The sequence below is a fragment of the Schistocerca nitens genome, chromosome 6 (assembly GCF_023898315.1).
Source record: "Schistocerca nitens isolate TAMUIC-IGC-003100 chromosome 6, iqSchNite1.1, whole genome shotgun sequence".
Taxonomy (NCBI): Eukaryota; Metazoa; Arthropoda; class Insecta; order Orthoptera; family Acrididae; genus Schistocerca; species Schistocerca nitens.
Window position 1 is genome coordinate 318,775,817 of NC_064619.1, and position 25,828 is coordinate 318,801,644.

The window sequence follows — 25,828 nt, forward strand, 5'->3', positions numbered from 1 at the left end:
AACGGTCGTGTGAAAATAAAGAAATTTAAAACTAAAACGGTATTTTCAACCTCTGCTATAATGCTCAGTTGCGGATGTTCTTCCAACAGGATTGTTTGTTAATTTAAAAGACTGTGACGGGCAGTGAGATACGTCTTAGTATCCTTCTCTCCACTCCCTCTGTCCATCTCGTCTTCGCCCTTCTTGTTCACTGTTCTTTCTGCCTCCCCCCCCCCCCCCACGCTCCGTGCCTCTCCCTCTCTCTCCATCTCCTCCTCCCCATCTCTCTCCTCCTCCTCCTCCTTCCTCCTCTCTATGTCCCTTTGCTTGTAGCCCCCTCAAAAAATGGTTCTGAGCACTATGGGACTTAACATCGGAGGTCATCAGTCCCCTAGAACTTAGAACTACTTAATCCTAACTAAGGACATCACACACATCCATGTCCGAGGCAGGATTCGAACCTGCGACCGCAGCAGCCCCGTGGTTCCAGACTGAAGCGCCTAGAACCGCTCGGCCACCACGGCCGGCGTAGCCCCCTCCTCTGCCCATCTCCCCTTCCTCCCTCTCTCTGAACTTGAACATTATTTATTGTTATTAACTACGAAACTCTGATTGGGAAACGAAGTCGCTTAAAATGAATGGGTAAATCAGATGGGATCATTGGTACACGAGATATGAGCAATCTCTCCTATTGCTGACCCATGATGATAATAGCTTCAATGGCAGTATTTCGCTTAGTATTTACCTGTGAATGGGTAGGATTACAAAGTTTCAAAAGATTCAGATTATGTAATAATATTCTAACCAAACTTACATGCTTTCTGTATAAGCGACTGTGAGGGAGAAAACAAAACTATACATAGTTGTGTATACAATTTTTGTTTATATTATTTGTAAGGAGAAAGTATATACACTGATCAACCAGAACATTATGGCCTCCTGCCTATACAGTCTGGAACCGCGCGACCGCTGCGGTCGCAGGTTCGAATCCTGCCTCGGGCAGGGATGTGTGTGATGTCCTTAGGTTAGTTAGGTTTAAGTAGTTCTAAGTTCTAGGGGACTGCTGACCTCAGAAGTTAAGTTCCATAGTGCTCAGAGCCATTTGAACCTCCTGCCTAACAGCTTGTGTGTCCACCATCGGCACCGATAACAGCCGCGACGCGCCGTGGCATGGAAGCAATGAGATCTTGGTAGGTTGCTGGAGGAGTCGGTACCAGATCTTTAAAGTCAGCTACTTCTCTTACGCTCCGGTAAGGGGAGCGATGAGCTCCGATGATGTCTTCAGGTACATCCCAGCTTTGTTCGATCGGGTTCAGATCTGTCGAGTTGGAGGGGGGGGTAGGGGGGGGGAGAGGGGCCACACATCAATTGGAATTCGCCACTGTGTTCCTCGAACCGTTCCATCACACTCCTGGTCTTATGATGTGGCACATTACCTTGCTGAAAAATGCCGTGATCGTCATGGAGGGCTGTATGTGGTCTGCAACCAGTGTATGATACTCCTTGGCCATCATGATACCTTTAAGTGCTCCATTGGACCCACACGTAATGGTTCCCCAGAGCATAACGGAGCCGTCACCACTTTGTCTCCATCCTGCAGTACAGGTGTCAAGGAGCTGTTCCCCTGCAAGGCGATGGGTTCACGTCCTCCCATCGGAATGACAAAGAAGTTATCGCGATTCATCAGACTATGCAACGCTGTGCCACTTCGCCGACGTCCATTGCGGATGGTCACGTATCCCTTTCAGCCGTAATCGCCGATGTGGTGTTAACATTGCGAATGCATGGAGGCCCACTATTAGGAGTGTTCGGTGAGCTCTGTGTTCAGACACACTTGTACTCTGTCCAGCATTAAAGTCTGATGTTAGTTCCGCCACAGTTCGACGCTTGTCCTGTTTTGGCATTCTGCCCAGCCTACGACGTCCGACATCTGTAATTAGGGGTGGAAGCCCAAAACTTGGAAATTTGTGGTAAGTTCTATGGGAGCAAACTGCTGAAGTCATCGGTCCCTAGGCTCACACACTACTTAATCTAACTAACGTATGGTAAGGACAACACACACACCTATGCCCAAGGGAGGACCTGAACCTCCGAGGGGGGCAGCCACGAGAACCGTGGCAAAGTGCCGTAGACCGCGCCCAGTACTAGGACGTCTGGACGTGGCTTTAACTTGGTTTCGCCACATGTTGGAGGCACTCACCGCAGCACACCTCGAACACCCGACAAGTCGTGCAGATTCCGAAATGTTCATGCCGAGCCTGCTGGCCATCACAATTTGCTCTCATTCAAACTCAGATAGGCAGCGCGCATTCCTCATTCTACACATGGACAGCATGCTCTCTGATACTGTACGCACCGTTCGTATGTCTGCCTAGCAGTCGTTCCTCACCTGGTGACGCTGCTGTCGCCTGGACGAGTTTATACCGATAGCTGGTCGGTGGTCGTAATGTTCTGGCTGATCGGTGTATATGAGAGAAACAATTGGTCAACTGGTTTAAATGCCGAGCTATCGTAGTTAAAACTGACTACGTTAAGGATAAAGAATCCACACGTTTCCACAGCACATTTTTTTAATTCTCGCAGTCGGTTGTAGCAGAACACCAATACATTGTTGTTTAACAATACAGAGTCCTCCAGTAAAATGTATACAGTCTTTGTCAGGATCTATCGAGATGTCTATACTGCGGTTCGATTTGAGTTACAAGTGTATTTTAGTATGGTATTTGGCTTAACAGATGTCAGTACGTCCACCTCGGTATTGAGAAAACAAGATGGCTGGAGCACGCTTGACATTCGAGCAACGAAAATGTATTGTGAAGTGGTTTTTCAAGTTTGATAGTGTTGTTGAAGTGCAACGTCAGTGGAGGCGGGAGTTTTTCAAGTTTGATAGTGTTGTTGAAGTGCAACGTCAGTGGAGGCGGGAGTCTGAAACAGAACTGCCAACCCTCCTAGCAATAAAAAGCATTATTGACAAGTTTGAATTGCGATAAATGGAAGATCTGGAAGACAGCGTACAGCTACAAGCCCTGCTTCGTCGGCTCTCGTGCAGGAAACATTTGTTAATTCTCCACAGAAGTCTGCTATGCAATGTGCACGTACAGTGGGGGTTAGCAGCACAAGTGCACGTAGAATTCTGAAAGCTACGAAGTGGGAAGTTCACATTCCACAAATACTGCACGCGATTAATGATGACGATCCTCCTCGCCGAATGCAATTTTGCGAATGGTATCAGCAAATGATAACTGATAACGAACAATTTGTGACGAAGGTGGCACCATTAAGTAAGTAGAGTGTTCTGTCTGGCGGCACTAACTCAAGAGTAGTATCGACTATCCCTCTTGCGGCCCCGTTGCCAATATCTATGAGGAATAGTTGGTATCTGTGAGTTGTGCCCTCAGAAGTTCTTTGCTTGCTTCGCTGGCCCGAAGGAGAAGGCACCAAGTTTGGGGATTGGCGATAGCGTCGATACAAGAGGCGGTCACGAGGTCCGAGCGGCCGAAGCTACGAGCTACGCAAGGAGGGCCAGCGCAGAGTACAGATACCGGAGTACTTCACCAGGGTCAGCGTCGACTACAAGCAACAGGCCGACATCCCATCGGTTGGTTGGCAACTTTGTATATAGAATGGGGACATTCTTTCGAATGTGCTCTCTTCTCTCCTCACAACAATGATGCTTGTACATTTCGCATTCACATTGTTCTGTCTCTGCTATTCATCCTTCAAGTTAATGTTTAAGTAGGATCCTGATCTTTTCATGGAGAGAAGGTGTAAATACCTCAGTGGCAAACCCCTTCAACTGGGAGTCTTATTTGTCCTCTTTGTGAGCCATTTTGGTCATACGAGAACGTAGGGAAACATCAGTCTATCCAGATAGGGCCACTTGCCAAGATAAGCCCAATACAAATGAGATGCGGCAAGTTCCCCAAAGGTTGCCATCCACCTGATAGGTGTGCACCATACCTATCCAATTGATATATCCTCGTGATCCAGACAGTTAAGCCAAGATCCTAGTTCCCTAGAAAACACAACATTCCACCATCGCGGCAGTCGGCAGTCGCTGAAGCATTGGCACAGCTTAGAGCTACAGAGAACTGGCAGTGCCCAGGGATCATCAAACCCGTACCCAGCTACTGACTGGGTGTTGTGTGCTGTCGTTAGGTTAGTTAGGTTTAAGTAGTTCTAAGTTCTAGGGGACTGATGACCATAGATGTTAAGTCCCATAGTGCTCAGAGCCATTTGAACCATTTGAACCCAGCTACTGAGCTCACTAAGACTCTCACCTTATTTCACAACCTGCAGAACACGTGTGGCTTTTTGAATGCCACATACACAGCGAGCATTTTCCTATCCTCTCCCAATTCCCAATGAATCTGAGTTCACTTTTACAGTAAGTTTCAGCTCTGAAAATTTTCTGGAAGAATTTCTCATGCCACAAGTTACGTATGACTAGGAGTTCAGAGTTCAGCTCATGCATGTTTCCTTAACGTTTTACGTGTACACTGAGGTGACAAAATCCATGGGATAGCGATATGCATACATACAGATGTCGGTAGTATCACGTTCACAAGGTATAAAAGCGTAGTGCACTGGCGAGCTATCGCTTGTCCTCATGTGATTCATGTGGAAAGGTTTCCGTTTTGATTATGGCAAAACGACGGGAATGAACAGATTCTGAACATGAAATGGTGGTGGGAGCTAGATGTCTGGCACATTCCATTTCGTAATTCGTAAGGGAATTCAATATTCCACAATCCACAGTGTCATTACCAAATTTCAGGCATTACCTCGCCCCACAGACAACATAATGGTTGTTAGCCTTCTCTTGACGACCGAGGGCAGTGGCGTTTGCATAAAGGTATCAGCAACAACAGACAAGCAAGACTGCATGAAATAACCGCAGGAATCGATATGGAACAGTGCGGTGAAATCCGGCGTTCATGGACTACGGCAGCGGGCGACTGAGACGAGTGCCTTTGCTCACAGAACGACATTGCCTGCAGTGCCTCTCCTGGGCTTGTAGCCATATCGGTTGGACCCTAGACGACTTTCAGTTGGTAAGCTGATGGAACGGTTCGAGTGTGGCGCAGATCCAGTTATGGATACCAGCTGTCAATAGGGCACTGTACAAGCTGATGGTGGTTCCATAATGGTGTGGGCTGTATTTACATGGAAAGGAATAAGCTCTCTTGTGCAACCGAACCAGTCGTTGACTCGAAGTGATTACGTCAAGGTACTTGGAGACCATTTGTAGTCATTCATAGGTTTCATGTTCACAAATAACCAAGGGATTTTTATGGATGACAACGCACCATGTGGCCAAGCCACAGTTGATCATGACTGATATGAAGAACATGATGGACAATTCAAGTGAATCATTTGGCCATCCAGATCGCCAAACATTAATCCTATCAAACCTTTATGGGACATAGTTCATGCTCAAAATCCTAGACCAGCAATACTTTCGTAATTGTGGACAGCTGTAGAGACAGCGTGACTAGATATTTTTATAGGGACTTGAAATGCCTTGTTGAGTCTACGCCACGTTGAGCTGCTGCACTATGCCACGCGAGAGAAGCTCCGATCCGATATAAGGAGGTATCCCAACTTTTGTCACCTCAGTGTGTAATCGTGTACTATTCTACATGTATATACGTTACTATACTGCATTATGGGCACCGAAATAAATCAGTGGCAGCGGCTGAAAAGTTGTGCCAGACAACAACTCAAACTCGGATGCTCCGTTTCTCTGGAACGTGGACACGCGCCTGCCGGTGAACCGGAACGAAAGAGACATTCCATGTCTGCTTTAGGCTGCGCTAACAGAATCGAGGTGCGAGCCGTGCAATCTTTCTAAAACGATTTTACAGAAACTAATCGGTAAAAAAAAATATTTTCACATTGCTTATAACTTTATATAACGCCTTCATGGTGAAGTGCCCAAAATTTTGATAATGGTAATGACGTGGTATTCGCATCTAACTACGACGATCCAAGGAATTCAAAAATCTTTGCAATAAAAAATATTTGGCGCTATGATTTTGCGTTTGGTGCATATTACACCATATGTTGCTGGGAATGAAATTTAGCTAAGATACTGAATTTTTCTTTAGAAGTGAGAGAAGGTCCCTGTCTGCCTCCTATCTCGAGAAAATGGAATTTATGTAGTGTGTTCACTTCTGACCGCACGCGCACGAGAATGAAATATTCATAACATACCTCATATCTCTGAAAGTGTTAGAGATATCGATACTAGATTTTTGAAGTGATAGCATGCAAGGAGGAGCTTATTTTGCTATATGGTTAACATAGAGAACTTTCTTCTGTACGGCGATATAGCGGAAGCTGTGGTTTTTATTTCATGTGTTCAATCAAACACTGTAATTTTTAAGAGTCTTAGACGACTATTGACAGGAGAATTTGCTTGTATGAAACTAAACGTGAAATTTCTTAACTTATATTACAGAAAACCGACACAACGAGGTTTTACATAAGCTATTGGCCACTCTAGCCACTTATTGCATTTTAATAAGACACTGTTTTACGATTCTGTCACAATAAGTATTTCAAGGCAAGTTTGTGCAATTTATACCGTATCTTAACAAAAAAAGGAAAATTAAACTTGTCAATAAGAGAAATGTATCCGTTCCTCATAACTGCTGATGCTTCTTAGAATGAAAAATAGTTAAGGATTCAGAAAAAAATAAATCTCTAATTCTGTTGCAATTTTGGTGGGGTCTTGTAACCCATCATATTTTTAATAGTGGACCAGTGGAATGGAAACTTATCAAAAGATTTTCTCCCCATTTTTCATTTGAGAAACATGAAAATAATTCGCAGAAAGTAGTGTACAATATTTCTATTCCTGTCCCCATTCAGGGTGAAGTGGTGAACTTCTCTACTATTATTATATTCTAATGTGTTAAAGAGAGGTTATATATATTTATAAGCTATTTTAATCTTAACGAGTAGTATAAAGTGGCTCATAAAGTAATGACTATCATGTTTTTGTAATGTTGTTATCCATAGATACACAGATACCTAATTTGTTATTTCTAATAGAACAAAATTGCATTTTTGCTGCATAGTATAACTGACCCAATAAAACTCTTTCACATCTCTGAAGCTGTGAACACACTAATGACTTGCAGAACCTTGCTAACTACTCGTCTAAGTCAGTATCACTGATGCATTAAAAGATATTTTTAGTAAGAAGATTCACTCCCTCTCTCTGGATGGGGATGGGAATGGAAATATGGTACACTATTTGCTGTATCTTTCACACGTCAATTCTAACTAAGTGTAGAAAGAAAATGCTTAGGTAAGTTTCAGTTCCAGACGTTCATTAATCAAGAGACACTGGATTTCAGGATTCCCCTGAAATTGTAACAGAACTGGCGGTTTATTTTCATCCGAGTTGTTAAACTTTTTTAGAAAAAATCGTTACTAATTACGCTTTTTGGGAAGAGAGAAGGTAAACAAGTCAGGCCAAAATAAATCATACATTTTTTTTTGCAATTTCAGAATAATCTTGTAACCCAGTGTCTTTTCAATAAGGAACAGGTGTCACTGAAACTTAGTAAATTATTTTCTTTCTGCACGTTAAATGTGCTGAAACAGTGATTTACCAAGTGAGAAACTGAGGACAAATCAGGTTAGTAGCTTATCAAGAAGTACATCCTCGATATGAAAATAAACGTATAATTGCTCCACTTATGTTGTTTGCAGAAACCCACAGCAAATCTCATTTCACTATTGATGGCCCTTAAAAATGACAATGTTTCATATTTTATGAAGTCGTCGAAACTACTCATTAAGGTTAAAATAGATTATAAATATGTACAATCTGTCTTTAACAGATTACAGTTATGGTGAAAAGTTCACCACTTCATTCTGAATGGGGAGAGAAATAGAAATATTTTACACTGTTTGCTGTGAATTATTTTCACATTTTTCTGATGAAAAATTTGGAGAAAATCCTTTGGTAAGCTTCCATTCCAGTCGTACACTATTAAAAATTATTAAAAATACGATGAATTACAGGATTCCGCCAAAATAGTAACAGAATTGGCGATTTATTTTTGTCTGAATCGTTAACTGTTTCTCATTTGAAGAAACATCATCAGTTGTGAGGAAAGGCTAAATTTCTCTTATTGGTAAGTTCAATTTTCCTTTTTTTTTTGTTAAAATACGTATAAATTGCACAAATTTACCTTGCAATATTTATTGCGACAGAAGCGTGAAACAGTGTCTTATTAAAATGCAATAAGTGACTAGTGTGGTCAGTAGTTTATGGAAAACCTCATTGTGTCTGTTTGCAGTAATATAAGATAAGAAATTTCACGTTTAGTTTCATACTAGCAGATTCTCGTGTCAATAGTCGTCTAAGACACTTACAAAAATTACAGCATTGGATTTAGCAAATGAAATCAAAACCACAGCTTCCGCTATACCACCACACATAAGAAAATGGTTGAAATGTCTCTGAGCACTATGGGACTTAACATCTGAGGTCATCAGTCCCCTAGAACTTAGAACTACTTAAACCTAATTAACCTAAGGACATCACACACATCCATGTCCGAGGCAGGATTCGAACCTGCGACCGTAGCAGTCGCGCGGTTCCGGACTGAAGCACCTAGAACCGCTCGGTCACCAGTGGCCGGCCACATAAGAAAGTTCCCTATGTTAACCACATAGCAAAATACTCTCCTCTTTGCATGCTATCACTTGACAAAATCTAATATCGGTGTCTCGAACAGTTTCAGAGATATGAGGTATGTTATGAATATTTCATTCCCGTGCGCGGGCGGTCAGAAGTGAACGTGCTACATAAATTCTATTTTCTCAAGATCGGAGACAGATAGAGACCTTACTTGCTATAAGAGTCTACCATAATCAACCAACGAATGTTCCAAAAAGGTCCCGCAAAGTCTATGTGCACACGTTGCTATGGTGCTTGAGACTTAGGCCAAGCAGAGAATTTTTGTGGCGGAGCGGACTGATTTTCCACACATGCTTGACACTCTGATGTCATCTGTTCTATTTAGGTATTCATACCCTGCGAAGTACAGTGTCGACGCGCAAACTGTTTCGTACGAGCAATCCCCCAGTGTCCTTGGTGAAGTAAGTGCAACATTTCTTTGTGCAAAGCTTTGGAGATCAACACACGTGACTGTCCACCGTCAGTTTGAACAAGCATCACACCTTGCTGTATAGCGAGGCTATGCCGATGTGCAAACTCTCGGCTCATCAGAGAGTTCTTTATGCTATGCAAAGAGCGAGGCCAAGATGTGCGAATGTATTTTAACAAAATGTTCAAATGTGAATCAGTTTCCGTGGCCTGTGCAATTTTCCTATAATTCAGAGGAAAGGATTGAAGCAGTACAGAATCCTGAGCATCGATGTGGTAACAAGATGCAGCAGAAGCGTCGAAGTCTGTATCAGGGTCAATCGGAAGACGTGAAAGTGCTTCCGCATGACCATATTGAGCCGTCAGACGATAGACTATCTTGTACAGGTATTGAGACAACAATAAAGGCGATATTTGCAATTTTTGGGCAGTTCGTACACCAACCGGCTTCATCGGATGATCCGTTACTAAGTAGAATTTTCTACCATACAAATAGTGCTGGAATTTGGTGACACCACACACAATAGCCAATGCCTGTTTCTCTATTTGTGAATAGTTACACTTAGTTTTGGACAACACTTTTGTTGCGAAAGCAATAGGGTTGTCTTTATCACCAAATGTGCGCGAAAGCACTGCACCGATTCGGTAAGAGGAAGCGTCAACTTGCAACACAATTGGTTTTTCAGGATCAAAGGAAACCAAGCATCGATCACTGAGCAATGCATCTTCAAATTTTTGAAAAGCTTCTTGGCACTCATCTCTCCAAACAAAGATAACGTATTTGCGACGCAATCGATGCAACGGTGCGGCATTCGTTATGAAACGAATATAATAGTTCATTTTCCCTAAGACTGCCAGCAATTCTGTGACGTGTGGCTAGCAAATGTGACTGAAGACTATGTACACCTTCGCTGTTTATGACATGCCGGCCACGATGGCCGAGCGGTTCTTGGCCCTTCAGTCCGGAACCGCGCGACTGCTAAGGTCGCAGGTTCGAGTCCTGCCTCGGGCATGGATGTGTGTGATGTCCTTAGGTTAGTTAGGTTTAAGTAGTTCTAAGTTCTAGGGGACTGATGACCTCAGATGTTAAGTCCCATAGTGCTTAGAGCCATTTGAACCATTTGTTTATGACATGACCAAAATACTGCAACACAGGTTTTAAAAAATCGCACATGTCCAGTCTACACTTCAGTCCTGCATTAGATAACACACGAAATAAAGCGCGCAAATTTGCAATGTGTTCTTCAAGTGTACGACCTGCTACATCAGTATAGTCCAAATAGCCGGAACAGTTTGGTACTTGAACAGTCAGTTGTTCCAAATACCGTTGGAAAATGGCGGGTGCGGAAGCACTGCCAAAAGGCAAACGCAAATATTTAAACAAGCCCAAATGAGTGTTCACAACACGCACGGTTTGAGATATGCATCGCGCAAATCAAAAGTAGCGACCAGCGCCTTATCTGTCCATGAGATCCTCTGGGAGTGGCAATGGAGAAGTATCAGCCACAGTTTGTGGGTTGACTGTAGACTTACAGTCAACACAGAGACGAATGCGAATTTGGGGAGCAAAACCAGTGGACTCACCCATGGACTAGCTTGTATGGGCGCAATAACTCCACTATCTTGCAATCCTTTAAGTTCAGCAGCTTCTTTGTCCCGTAATGTAATGGGAACAATTCTTTCCCGGTAAAATTTCGGCGGAGCATTGTCTTTCATAGTAATGTGTGCAACAAATTGTTAGCATCGCCTAAATCTTCAGAAAAGAGTTACGGGAATTCTTTCAGCAAGCTAGCTGCACTGTCTTTGGCATTGAATGCAGTCACTGACAACACACTTTCCTGAATTTTAAAGCCAAACAACTCAGACGAATCAAGGCCAAATATGTTCTCACAATCGCGTGATTGTAGCACAGTGAAAGTAACAGTTCGCGAATGTGAGCGATACATGGCAGGCAAAGTACATTTTCCGAGAACAGGAAAGTCTTGTCCATTATAAGCCATCAGGTGCGTGCTAGTTTTAGACAGGCGTGGGGAGCCTAACAGTTCATATGTGTTACGATTCAGCAATTTAACAGAGGCTCCCATGTCCAACTGAAATTTCACACGTATCCACTAACATGTAAATGAATAAATAGTTTGTTGGACTACCGTATCACTGGAGAAACTGTTTGCTTGCTAGTTTTGCTAATGCCTGCAGCAGGCTTTGAATAGATCTCACTGATTACGTGGGCCTTGCGACTATATTTTTGTGAGTGGGCAGAATTCTTAAGTTTGTTCCGCTGGAAACGTACGGATTGTACATGACCTTTCTTGCCACATGTGTGACACTGTGCTTGCCTGAACGGGCAATCTTGGCTTTTGTGCCGTCAATAGCACCTAGGGCATGACTTAATTCTGTTCGCCTGTTTCTTGGCAGATGCGTGCTGTTTCTGCCTACTGGGTCGGTCGTGAACAAGGGGCGGCTCGCCCGACAAGCTGCAGCTGCTCAAACGCATCGGCCGCTACGGCACCTGAACCATACTGATCTAGACTTTGCACGATGTGTTGAAATGATGGATCTGACTGTTTCAAAATCTATTCTTTAAATCTGACATCAGTTACACTGTACACAATCGTATCACGCAACATGTCATCGGAATATAAAGCACCACAAGTACATTTGAATTTGCATTTCCTCATCATACCCTGCAAATCTGTTACCCCTTCGCGTTAAGTTTGTTCTGACCGTTTCTTGCAAGGAAAGAGTTGGTACCTAGCTGCCACCACATTCATTTGTTGGTAACAATAGTTAGTTACAGAATCTACAACTTGATCACAGGAAAGCTCATTCGGAGTGGCGTTAGGGAACAATTTCTGAATGAGAAGAAAAACTGCACCTTCTGCAGTTGACAAGAAGTAATGTAGTTTCACAGTACCAGACAATTTGTGAGCAATGATATGGGCTTCATACTGTTGCACCCACTCGAAACATTCCTCTTCTCTTTCGGTAAACTAGCGAGAAGGAGGTATGGCACTCAGAGCTACAGTTGTTGCCCGTGGCGCAACATTGGTTTGGTTTGTGGGGAGCTGCTGTACCGTATTGAGAAGGTCTGTCTGCAGCGTCTGAAACTGAAACATCTGTGTTAGCTGCATTGCATCTATCGCTTGCACCTGAGGCGCCTGAGCAGGGACGGGTGGGTTGCTCATTTTGGAATAGGCAAATGCAGTAAATACACAATGCAAGCAATAAAAATAAGCAAGCAAACAAACAAATAAAATTTCTGCAACGCCCACATGACAAAAATGTATGGAAAAAACACTGTAAGAGACACTGTTACAAAAATGAAACCCACTCCTGCAGAAAAAAAACAGGTAGAATTAAGGGGCCAGCAAAACGGAAAAGCCCATGCCAAACAAAATTGTGGCAGTTAGGCTCTGGGTTCTTGCTATGGTATTCGTCTTAATATGATGCAAGTGTTTCCGACAGATACCCAACTTTCGTCGTCATATGAGCGACATATACGATCTGAGATATATCTCTATATTTTTCGAAAGCTCTTTGCAACGTCGAAACTGCTTGAAAAGTATTAACAATTTTGACAAACTCAATAAGATGCGGGTCGGAAGCGTCCAAATTTATAGTCCGGAGTTGGCGATTGAGTGTTAGTGTAACTAGCACATAATGGGTTCAACACTTGGCATAAGACGCATTGTGTAATTTACATGAGAAATTACGGTACCGGCTAAGATCGTTATGGCTGTTATAAACTGAATTGAGGAATGGCAAGTAAGGTCGCCCCAAGCTGAGGGCAGAAATATAGTGAATTAAAATTGTATTGAGGGATTGAAATGTATCTCTCCCCAAAATGGGCACCAAAATTTAGTAAAATAAATTGATTTATGGAAATTAATATGCAAGTGGCCCCATGCTGGGGGCCAAAAATCAATTGAATTTCAATTTTATTGATAAACTTAAACTAAGGTCACTCTACTATGGGTGTCAAAAGCAGTGAAATGAAACTGATTGAAGAAATTAATTAGTAAATGAGGTCACAGTGAAAGCAAACTGATAGAATGATTACTAAATGGAAATATTTCATTTATTATTGCATCAACAATACAAATAAATTTTCTGGCCATTCTTACTAGGCATAGAGAAGACTTACTAATTTAGAAAGTAGGGAGACAGGAACGAATCATTTCATCTCACCTCTTGATGGAACCAGTTCAAGGCGTGAGCAGTTGATGAGATGTCGACGTGACGTATCAGCCCCCTCTAGCGTGTGTGGTTGTGAGTTGACAGACGGCAGATTTTGTCTGCGTTCTGAGGCTCTGAAGCGACACCCTGGGCAGCTTAACTTAGCACTCCTTCCGCACTGGCTGACTGCCATCATTAATGCCCTCCCCAGGTAGAGCACAGTGCTGGCAGCCATAATGGCGTTATTGTACTTTCGGTGATTACTGTCTGTAGTGATTATCTCATAGGGGTTGTGCGGTTTTGCCTGTGCAATATTTGGAAGCTACTCTCAAACGAAGGAATGCAATTGGATGGTGACATGGAACAGAAAATAAGTATGCAACAAAGTGAAGATAGACTTAAGAATGAATAAAGAGGTCTGATTGAAGGTCTCAGACCTGAGTCAACACTAGGTTGATGTGCCTCCAGAAAGCCAAGTCGCTGTCTCTCTCCTTTTGTCCGATTCCTCATTGCTCTACCACTGTCTCATATCCCTGACTGTGTCTACTCTCATGGCTACTCCTATTTGGCACTTTTGTTAATGGTCTCCCACTCTGCCTTTCATGGGTGCAGAATTTGGCATTGTATCGTCTTTGTCGTTGATAGACTCAGCTTGCAGTCTCACGCAATGAACGACTGATACTGCATAACCACCGCTCCTAGTACGCGCAAAGGGTGACAAAAGTTCTGAACTTGCGATGGTCGGCACGTAACCTGGAAACACCCACGTCATACACTACGGCTATTTTGTGACACCTAACAGCGTTGGCTGCTTGCTCCCCAGAAGATTATGCATAGCTATAAATTGCTTCAAGTTTTTGTGTGCATTCCTGAGCCGTCAAGAGAACAACAAAACTGATGTTTGTAACGGGAATGCCAGTGCTTTTCTCATACTTTAAACGGAACTACCCTTTCCGAATGAGGAAGCTAAACTGTACCTGCGTGGATTTTGGGGAAGATTCCCATGCAGATCTGGACTATAAGCAGTCCTCTTCTCTGAGCACCTGGGGCCGAAGTATTACAAATTTGGCACGTCAAACCGTACAGGACTGAGTCACATTCCTTCTACATTGATTATGTGTGATTACTGAATAATGATGGTCGCATCTCCAGTATTTTCCTCGTGATCTTGGATACTTTTGCACCAAAATGTGTCTCACGGATTATGAGGGTGGCTGCGGTTGTATCGATCGACTGTGACTTATCCTGGACATTGTTTTGTGAAACTATAAACTGTTTCGTGTCTTATTACTGTGCAATTCAAGAAACTGACGATGTTATAAGTTGGTCTTTCTGAATGGTTAAAATTAATGGCTGAAATTCTTTCGAAGAGTGACTTCTATGGGGAATGTTAAAAGCCTCGGAACAGGATTAAAAAACTATCTAATACGGAAAGCAACCGTTTTTTGACTGAGTCTACCATGGCAATGGGTTATTCCATAATAAAAATCACATAACTTGTATAACGACAATGCTGTCTAACATTATGCGAAACGTTTCGTTTCTGTACTGTCGTATGCTTAAAGTTGATAATAACAGAGACAGATACATTAATTGTGCAGTTCACTTTTGTACATGAATCCTCGCTGTTAACTTTGTATATTTCGAAAGGCCGCAATAGAATTGCGGTGAACATCCGAATGCAGTGCCAGAGATTTCATGTTTTAGTTTTCGCCCTCCCCCCTGAGCTTCTGAATGTTTCAGTGTCTGTCTTAAGGTTCCTTACAGCTCACAAAAACTATCAAAAGTCATCACCACAGTAATGCACAAGAACTTCACACCCAATATGTGACAAGTTGACTTCCCTTAATATTTCACTGGAGATTCCGCCTTCTTGATGCTGCTGCCCAGCTTTGCCTACTGTCATATATACCATTCTACAAAAACTATTGCTGTTCACTGCGTAGATAACACTTTGGAGTATTTTTCAGTGTCTTTTTCATTCATGATTTTTTTTTCTTTTCTTTTTGTGAATCCTCCACAATCGTCTTGATAAATTTCTTCCTTACTTACAAGTAAGGTGGTTCCTTGCTAACTACTTTTATATATGGAGGCTTGTTTTGAGGTTGCGATTCTTCCTTAATATACATTTGACTCATGTAATCCCGAGCTACCTATTGACCTATCCAAACATGACCCACGACTTGGTCTCACACCTCCTACACTTCACAGCCCAAGTTCTCCTGCTTATCTCGCGGATCTAGCACGTCTGGCAGAAAGGATACTGCAAAGAGTATGGTCTCCAGAACAAATTTTCACCCTGCAGCGGAGTGTGGGCTGATTTAAAACTTTCTTGCCAGGTATCACAGTCGCTAGAGCATTTTTCTCGCGGAACATAAAGATCCGAGATTCGAAGCACGTCCGGCACGCAGTTTCAATCTACACTCATGTTCATAAATTAAGGATAATTGCAGAATGTGGTGCCACACAACGTGGCATATATATATCAGCATAGGCACATAGGGAACACACACGACATACACTGCTGGCCACCGTAAATGCAACACCAAGAAAGACAAGAGGTAGCACAACAAAATTTATTTTGTAGATAACATGTTGACCAAGTATCAAATGATTACGTTTACAGACGTGCGTGACATGTGGTTCCTGCCAGAATCAGTAGCCAGAGTAGCCGCCATTGTTGGAGATCACCGCTGCCACACGTCTCGGCATTGAGTCAAAGAGACGTTGGATGTGTTCCTGGGGTACAGCAGCCCAAGCAGCTTCCACACGTTGCCAAAGATCATCTGGTGTTGCAGCTGGGGATGTAATCTGGGTCACTCGTTGAGCAACCATGGACCACATGATTTCTATCGGCGAAAGATCCGGAGAGCGAGCCGGCCAGGGAAGCAATTCAATCTGGTTATTGACGAAGAACCTTTGGACAATGCGTGCCACGTGTGGTCGCGCATTATCCTGTTGAAATATGGCTGTGGCCGAGCCCTGAAGGTAAGGAAGGACAACTGGCTCCAGCACCTCGGATATGTAGCGCCGGCTATTTAAAGTACCGGCAATGTGTACTAGAGGCGTGCGAGAGGAATATCCAAAACCGCCCCATACCATAATACCCGGTGCAAGACCAGTGTGGCGGTGCATAATGCAGCTGTCCAGCATCCTCTCTCCACGGTGTCTCCACACTCGAGTCCGACCATCGTGGTGCTGCAGACAGAAGCGTGCCTCGTCAGTAAAGACAACGTCATTCCATTCTGCCGTCCACATCCGTCTGTCATCACACCATTGGCGACGGAGACGTCTATGGTTCTGCGTCAATGGTAGACGAAGCAATGGACGTCTTGCGGACAGACCACTCTGCTGTAAACTGCGTCGAATGGTACGCGCAGACACTGGATGATGCGTTACAGACGCAATGTGCTGTGCTATGGTTCGGGATGTCACTGAGCGATCCGTCACTGCCATGCGCACAATTTGCCTATCAGCACGTGCAGTGGTGCACCGAGGTGAATGCGATCGACCACGTCGGTCCGTCGTACCCTCCTGCATCCAATGGTCACATATCCGCATTACAGTTGTTTGGTTCCGTCCAACACGACTAGCGATTTCTCTGTATGATAATCCACAATCTCGGTAAGCCACTATCCTTCCTCTGTCGAACTCGGATACTTGATCAAACGATGTTCGCTGTTGTCTACGAGGCATAACTGATCGTCTTGTGAAACAACCACAAGGTAAACACACGTGCCGAACGTACACTCGTCGAAATCGCCAAGCCTTAAATGGCGCTATGAGGTGGTGCCACAGGCGCGCGTGATGTGCGTCTGCGCTGAAAGTCTAATCAGTTGCATATCTCATCGCTGCAAACCTACGGTGTAAATTTCACTTGATTCGGATGCTTCCTTCAGGGTGTTTCATTTACGGTGGCCAGCAGTGTAGATTTGTAAGTCCACGCTATTGGTGATAAGTTGAGAAAACCGTCCCGAAACACATTTTCTACAAAACGCCACTGTTTTTTTGCACATGTACCCCGACATCAACATGGGATATGATCACCATGCACACGTACACAGGCCGCACAACGGGTTGGCATACTCTGCATCATGTGGTCGAGCAGCTGCTGTGGTATAGCCCCCCATTCTTGCACCATTGCCTGTCGGAGCTCCTGAAGTGTCCTAGCGGTTTGAAGTCGTGCAGCGATACGTCGACCGACAGCATCCCAGACGTGCTCGATGGGGTTTAGTTCTGGAGTACAGGCAGGCCACTCAATTCGCCTGATATCTTCTGTTTCGAGGTACTCCTCCACGATGGCAGCACGGTGCGGCCGTGCGTTATCATCCACCAGGAGGAAGGTGGGACCCATTGAAACCCTGAAAAGGCGGAAATACTGGTGCAAAATGACGTCCCGATACACCTGACCTGTTACAGTTCCTCTGTCAAAGACATGCAGGGGTGTACGTGCATCAATCATAATCGCACCCCAGACCATCAAACCACGACCTCCATATAGGTCCCTTTCAAGGACGTTAAGGGGTTGGTATCTGGTTCCTGGTTCACGCCAGATGAAAACCCGGCGAGAATCACTGTTCAGACTATACCTGCACTCGTCCGTGAACATAATCTGGGACCACTGTTCCAATGACTATGTACTGTTTCCAGAATGAGATTTTCACTCTGCCGCGGAGTGTGCGCTGATATGAAACTTCCTGGCAGATTAAAACTGTGTGAGCGACCGAGACTCGAACTCCCGAGTTCGAGTCTCGGTCGGGCACACAGTTTTAATCTGCCAGGAAGTGACTATGTACTGTGCTCTTGACACCAGGCTTTACGGGCTCTCCTGTGACCAGTGGTCAGTGGAATGCACCTTTCAGATCTCGGCAGAATAAACCATGTCTGTTCAGTCGTCTGTAGGCTGTGTGTCTGGAGACAACAGTTCCAGTAGATGCGGTAAGGTCCCGAACAAGGCTACCTGCAGAACTCCGTGGCCGTCTCCGGCACTGATAGTGAGGTATGGGTCTTCTTGTGGTGTTGTACACTGTGCACGTCTCGTACTGTAGCGCCTGGACACGTTTCCTGTCTGCCGCAATCTTGAGATCACACTTTGTGGCACACGGAGTGCCCGTGCTACGACCTGCTGTGTTTGACCAGCCTCCAGTAGCCCTAGTATTCTACGCCTCATAACGTCATCATGTTCTTTGAGCCATTTTCAACACACAGTCACCATTATCACGTCTGAAAACGTCTGCACACTTACTCACTGCACCGTGCTCTGACATGCACCAACACACCTCTGCGTATGTGGATTGCTGCCAGCGCCACCGTGCGACGACCGCAGGTCAAATGCACCGCATGGTCATACACCGAGGTGATTTAAACCCGCAAACCGCCCACCAGAGAGTTGTTTCACCGTGTAACAGCATTATCCTTAATTTTATGAGCATGAATGTAGCACGACGTTCCGTTTCATTGCACACTACGCTACAGAGCGAAAATTCATTCTGGATTTAGAGTTGTATTTCCTATCTCTTGTTAACATACTCACGTGTCTTATACGGGGTGTGTATAAATTAGTCACACAAGAGTAATCTCTAATTGTGAAAGGGTAAATAACTTACGGAAATGTTTGAGACAACACTTCTTCGCAAGTTTTTTTCCCGCCTGATACGCTTAGTTCCCGACGTTCTCGCGAGGTGGCACTCGGGCCTAAGTTATTCCAACAGTCATCATAGAGTCGTATAACAGTGCAGAGTATGCGCAGTGTTGTTTATGGTTTCATGAATCCAAATCCGCTACTATGCGCCAGAGACAATTCAGTACTACACTACTGGCCATTAAAATTGCTACACCAAGAAGAAATGGAAATTATAAACGGCTATTCAATGGACAAATATATTATACTAGAAATGACACATGATTACATTTTTCTCAGAAGAACCACCTCTGGCCGTAATAACGGCCTTGATACGCCTGGACATTGAGTCAAACAGAGCTTGGATGGCGTGTACAGGTATAGCTGCCCATGCAGCTTCAACACGATACCACACTTCATCAAGAGTAGTGACTGGCGTACTGTGACGAGCCAGTTGCTCGATCACCATTGACCAGACGTTTTCAACTGGTGAGAGATATGGAGAATGTGCTGGCAGGGCAGCAGTCGAACATTTTCTGTGTCCAGAAAGGCCCGTACAGGACCTGCAACATGCGGTCGTGCATTATCCTGCTGAAATGTAGGGTTTCGCAGGAATCGAATGAAGGGTAGAGCCACGGGTCGTAACACATCTGAAATGTAACGTTCACTGTTCAAAGTGCCGTCAATGCGAACAAGAGGTTACCGAGACGTGTAACCAATGGCACCCCATACCATCACGCCGGGTGATATGCCAGTATGGCGATGACGAATACACGCTTCCAATGTGCGTTCACCGTGATGTCGCCAAACACGGATATGACCATCATGATTCTGTAAACAGAACCTGGATTCATCCGAAAAAATTACGTTTTGCCATTCGTGCACCCAGGTTCGACGCTGAGTACACCATCGCAGGCGCTCCTGTCTGTGATGCAGCACCAAGGGTAACCGCAGCCATGGCCTCCAAGCTGATAGTCCATGCTGCTGCTAACGTCGTCGAACTGTTCGTGCAGATGGCTGTTGCCTTGCAAACGTCCCCATCTGTTGACTCAAGGATCGAGACGTGGCTGCACGATCCGTTACAGCCATGCGGATAAGATGCCTGTCATCTCGACCGGTAGTGATACGAGGCCGTTGGGATCCAGCACGGCGTTACGTATTACCCTCCTGAATCCACCGATTCTACACTCCTGGAAATGGAAAAAAGAACACATTGACACCGGTGTGTCAGACCCACCATACTTGCTCCGGACACTGCGAGAGGGCTGTACAAGCAATGATCACACGCACGGCACAGCGGACACACCAGGAACCGCGGTGTTGGCCGTCGAATGGCGCTAGCTGCGCAGCATTTGTGCACCGCCGCCGTCAGTGTCAGCCAGTTTGCCGTGGCATACGGAGCTCCATCGCAGTCTTTAACACTGGTAGCATGCCGCGACAGCGTGGACGTGAACCGTATGTGCAGTTGACGGACTTTGAGCGAGGGCGTATAGTGGGCATGCGGGAGGCCGGGTGGACGTACCGCCGAATTGCTCAACACGTGGGGCGTGAGGTCTCCACAGTACATCGATGTTGTCGCCAGTGGTCGGCGGAAGGTGCACGTGCCCGTCGACCTGGGACCGGACCGCAGCGACGCACGGATGCACGCCAAGACCGTAGGATCCTACGCAGTGCCGTAGGGGACCGCACCGCCACTTCCCAGCAAATTAGGGACACTGTTGCTCCCGGGGTATCGGCGAGGACCATTCGCAACCGTCTCCATGAAGCTGGGCTACGCCCCAACATCGTGCAGCCCGCCTCCAGTGGTGTCGCGACAGGCGTGAATGGATGGACGAATGGAGACGTGTCGTCTTCAGTGAAGAGAGTCGCTTCTGCCTTGGTGCCAATTATGGTCGTATGCGTGTTTGGCGCCGTGCAGGTGAGCGCCACAATCAGGACTGCATACGACCGAGGCACACAGGGCCAACACCCGGCATCATGGTGTGGGAAGCGATCTCCTACACTGGCCGTACACCACTGGTGATCGTCGAGGGGACACTGAATAGTGCACGGTACATCCAAACCGTCATCGAACCCATCGTTGTACCATTCCTAGACCGGCAAGGGAACTTGCTGTTCCAACAGGACAATGCACGTCCGCATGTATCCCGTGCCACCCAACGTGCTCTAGAAGGTGTAAGTCAACTACCCTGGCCAGCAAGATCTCCGGATCTGTCCCCCATTGAGCATGTTTGGGACTGGATGAAGCGTCGTCCCACGCGGTCTGCACGTCCAGCACGAACGCTGGTCCAACTGAGGCGCCAGGTGGAAATGGCATGGCAAGCCGTTCCACAGGACTACATCCAGCATCTCTACGATCGTCTCCATGGGAGAATAGCAGCCTGCATTGCTGCGAAAGGTGGATATACACTGTACTAGTGCCGACATTGTGCATGCTCTGTTGCCTATGTCTATGTGCCTGTGTGATCATGTGATGTATCTGACCCCAGGAATGTGTCAATAAAGTTTCCCCTTCCTGGGACAATGAATTCACGGTGTTCTTATTTCAATTTCCAGTAGTGTATATTCTGCTAACAGTCGTTGGATCTCGACCAACGCGAGCAGCAATGTCGCGATACGATAAACCGCAATCGCGATAGGCTACAATCCGACCATTATCAAAGTCGAAAACGTGATGGTACGCATTTCTCCTCCTTACACGAGGCATCACAACAACGTTTCACCAGGCAACGCCGGTCAACTGCTGTTTGTGTATGAGAAATCGGTTGGAAACTTTCCTCATGTCAGCACGTTGTAGGCGTCACCACCGGCTCCAACCTGGTGTGAATGCTCTGATAAGCTAATCATTTGCGTATCACAACATCTTCTTCCTGTCGGTTAAATTTCGCGTCTGTAGCATGTCATCTTCGTGGTGTAGCAGTTTTAATGGCCAGTAGTGTAAATATCGCATACCACCGTCACAGAAACTGTTATTAATAGGTACAATCGTTTGACCGCGATTGACTGTGTATGACTTAAGGAGCTGGGCCAAAGTCTCTGACGCAGCAATTTAATTCGACAGTCTTAGATTCGTAGTCTGGGTAAGTCAACTTCTTAAACATATGTAAATGAAGCCTGAATTTATACTGCATTCAGTTCTGTATCAAACATTTCTGTAAGTTATTCATCATTTTGAAATTAAGGGTCATTACTTTTTTATAAACATCCTCAGTTTTTTGTATAAACTGAGAACCAGTTCTTATATTTTCAGTCTATTCCAGTTTTGCTCCATTCTCCAAATCGTTTCTTTCGCTCCAGTCTATCAAAAGTGATGGCTTTTATGAAACTGTGAGCAGTGCTACGCTGAGTTCTCGCTAAGTAGGTGGTATAAGTTGCAGATTACGTAGATGAAATGTAACCGGGGCTGCCACAGTGCTTAACAGATCGCCTTAGTGATTGTAAGCAGACGCTGCACTGCCGCGGTCCGTCACGGGCTCTTAATTTGATAGCAGCAGTCAGCGCTTAGTCTCCCGGCGAGCATCGTTAATAACGCCGCCCGCTGCCACCGGGCCGTGCCCTCCACCCCCGCCCCCACCCCCTCTGCCTCGCCGTGCAATTAATTTGCACTGCTAGACGCCTGCCTGATCGCAACAACTCCTTCCCTCTTCCCTTCCGCCCCCACTCGCCGTTCTCTGACTACTACGCAGTTCCGCCTGTCTCAACCTTCACTTCCACTAACTGAACTCGCACCCCTGTAATAATTTAGGAGCGGAGTAACCACGTTATACGAGGTCCCTCTCTGCGTATGTCCTCCACCGACACTGTTCTAGAACGATATATCGTATCACAGACTTCGAATATTCGTTTCAGTCGAGTAATAGCTGGGGCAGTACTGTGTATTACCTCCTGAGAAAAGAGTTACACTACATGAATGTTTGATCTTTAAAACGACGATCTGTTACATACCTATTTTCCGACTGACGGTAACAGCTATAGACGCAGCGAATTCGGATACACATCGAAAAACGAAAATACAGAACTCTGTGAATAACGAATGATAATCAATCATTTCCACTCACACAGGTTATCGTAACAATCCTCCTAACTAGATCTTGCTCCGCTCTTCACTGTTGTATCCTAAGTACATTTTTGAGATTAATACTTAGTAGGCGGCCGCTGTGGCCGAGCGGTTCTACGCGCTTCAGTCCGGAACCGCGCTGCTGCTATGGTCCCAGGTTCGAATAATGCCTCGGGCATGGACGTGTGTGATGTCCTTGGGTTAGTTAGGTTAAGTAGTTCTAAGTCTAGGGGACTGATGACCTCAGATGTTAAGTCCCATAGTGCTTAGTGCCATTTCAACCAAATACTTAGTACACCTTTATTTTTAGATGTTTCCAATTCACTCAAGATTTCTCATCAGGTTACCTTCCATTCGGAAAGTGGGTGCACCCAGCAACTGTTATGTGAGTTATAAATTATAGAGTGCAGCAATCAGTCGTCCTTCTTAGATTTTATCACGCAAATCCAGATTTCGGCTAGTAGCTAGCCATTCTCAATGCACTATTTCTTATTGTCAATGCATGTAAGTTCCTGTTGGTTGGGCGTCAGTCACAGTTCTTTCAATTCAAAGAACTGTGACTGACCCCTGAACATGCATTGACAACAGAAAATAGTGCATTGAGAATGGCTAGCTACTAGCCGAAATCTGGATTTGCGTAATAAAATCTAAAACGGGCGACAGACTGGTGCACTCTATAATTTATAAATCACTCACGATTTGTTGTTGCAACAGTGTGTATGGAGTACATGAAATGATTACATTTACAGATCAATAGCAGAAGCGGTTCTGATTTACCAGGTATCGAGCCATGTTGAACCAGCCGTATTAGTACGTGGTTTAGTCTCCAACTGTGACAATGCAGGCGCTGTCTCTGGCATCCAGTCGATCGTACAAATGGCGAATATTGCTAGACCTGTTCACCTTGTTCTGTAAGAACTGTTGGTTGATGAGTGTCACGAAACACGTCCTATCGCAGCAACGGCTAAACAACGGGTCTAACAACAGACTGCACATACCGAGCGCTGGTTGGCGCAGTCTCCAGAAATACCAAAGGTGAATTACAAAGGTGGCGCCATTGCATCGTGGACGAATGCGCTCTACGAGACAGCGCTCACTGAGTTTCCCATAGAGTCTTCAAGGGGAGAAGCAAGTATCATGGCGCAAAAAGGCGAAGACGACGTTTTAGAGCTTCAAACTGAAAAATGGTCTGAGATGGAGATACTTCAGTTTGGGGTAAGCTCTTTTTTTTCTCCGCATATGATTACTTCTTACTTTTGTTCTGCTTCTCTCCTATGTAACCAAAAAAAATGGTTCAAATGGCACTGAGCACTATGGGACTCAACATCTGAGGTCATCAGTCCCCTAGAACTTAGAACTACTTAAACCTAACTAACCTAAGGACATCACACACATCCATGCCCGAGGCAGGATTCGAACCTGTGACCGTAGCGGTCGCGCGGTTCCAGACTGAAGCGCCTAGAACCGCTCGGCCACCACGGCTAGCCTTATGTAACCATCCTCAAAATTTTTGTTTATCTTACTGGTCAAGGCATCAGATACACTCCTGGAAATGGAAAAAAGAACACATTGACACCGGTGTGTCAGACCCACCATACTTGCTCCGGACACTGCGAGAGGGCTGTACAAGCAATGATCACACGCACGGCACAGCGGACACACCAGGAACCGCGGTGTTGGCCGTCGAATGGCGCTAGCTGCGCAGCATTTGTGCACCGCCGCCGTCAGTGTCAGCCAGTTTGCCGTGGCATACGGAGCTTCATCGCAGTCTTTAACACTGGTAGCATGCCGCGACAGCGTGGACGTGAACCGTATGTGCAGTTGACGGACTTTGAGCGAGGGCGTATAGTGGGCATGCGGGAGGCCGGGTGGACGTACCGCCGAATTGCTCAACACGTGGGGCGTGAGGTCTCCACAGTACATCGATGTTGTCGCCACTGGTCGGCGGAAGGTGCACGTGCCCGTCGACCTGGGACCGGACCGCAGCGACGCACGGATGCACGCCAAGACCGTAGGATCCTACGCAGTGCCGTAGGGGACCGCACCGCCACATCCCAGCAAATTAGGAACACTGTTGCTCCTGGGGTATCGGCGAGGACCATTCGCAACCGTCTCCATGAAGCTGGGCTACGGTCCCGCACACCGTTAGGCCGTCTTCCGCTCACGCCCCAACATCGTGCAGCCCGCCTCCAGTGGTGTCGCGACAGGCGTGAATGGAGGGACGAATGGAGACGTGTCGTCTTCAGCGATGAGAGTCGCTTCTGCCTTGGTGCCAATGATGGTCGTATGCGTGTTTGGCGCCGTGCAGGTGAGCGCCACAATCAGGACTGCATACGTCCAAGGCACACAGGGCCAACACCCGGCATCATGGTGTGGGGAGCGATCTCCTACACTGGCCGTACACCACCGGTGATCGTCGAGGGGACACTGAATAGTGCACGGTACATCCAAACTGTCATCGAACCCATCGTTCTACCATTCCTAGACCGGCAAGGGAACTTGCTGTTCCAACAGGACAATGCACGTCCGCATGTATCCCGTGCCACCCAACGTGCTCTAGAAGGTGTAAGTCAACTACCCTGGCCAGCAAGATCTCCGGATCTGTCCCCCATTGAGCATGTTTGGGACTGGATGAAGCGTCGTCTCACGCGGTCTGCACGTCCAGCACGAACGCTGGTCCAACTGAGGCGCCAGGTGGAAATGGCATGGCAAGCCGTTCCACAGGACTACATCCAGCATCTCTACGATCGTCTCCATGGGAGAATAGCAGCCTGCATTGCTGCGAAAGGTGGATATACACTGTACTAGTGCCGACATTGTGCATGCTCTGTTGCCTGTGTCTATGTGCCTGTGGTTCTGTCAGTGT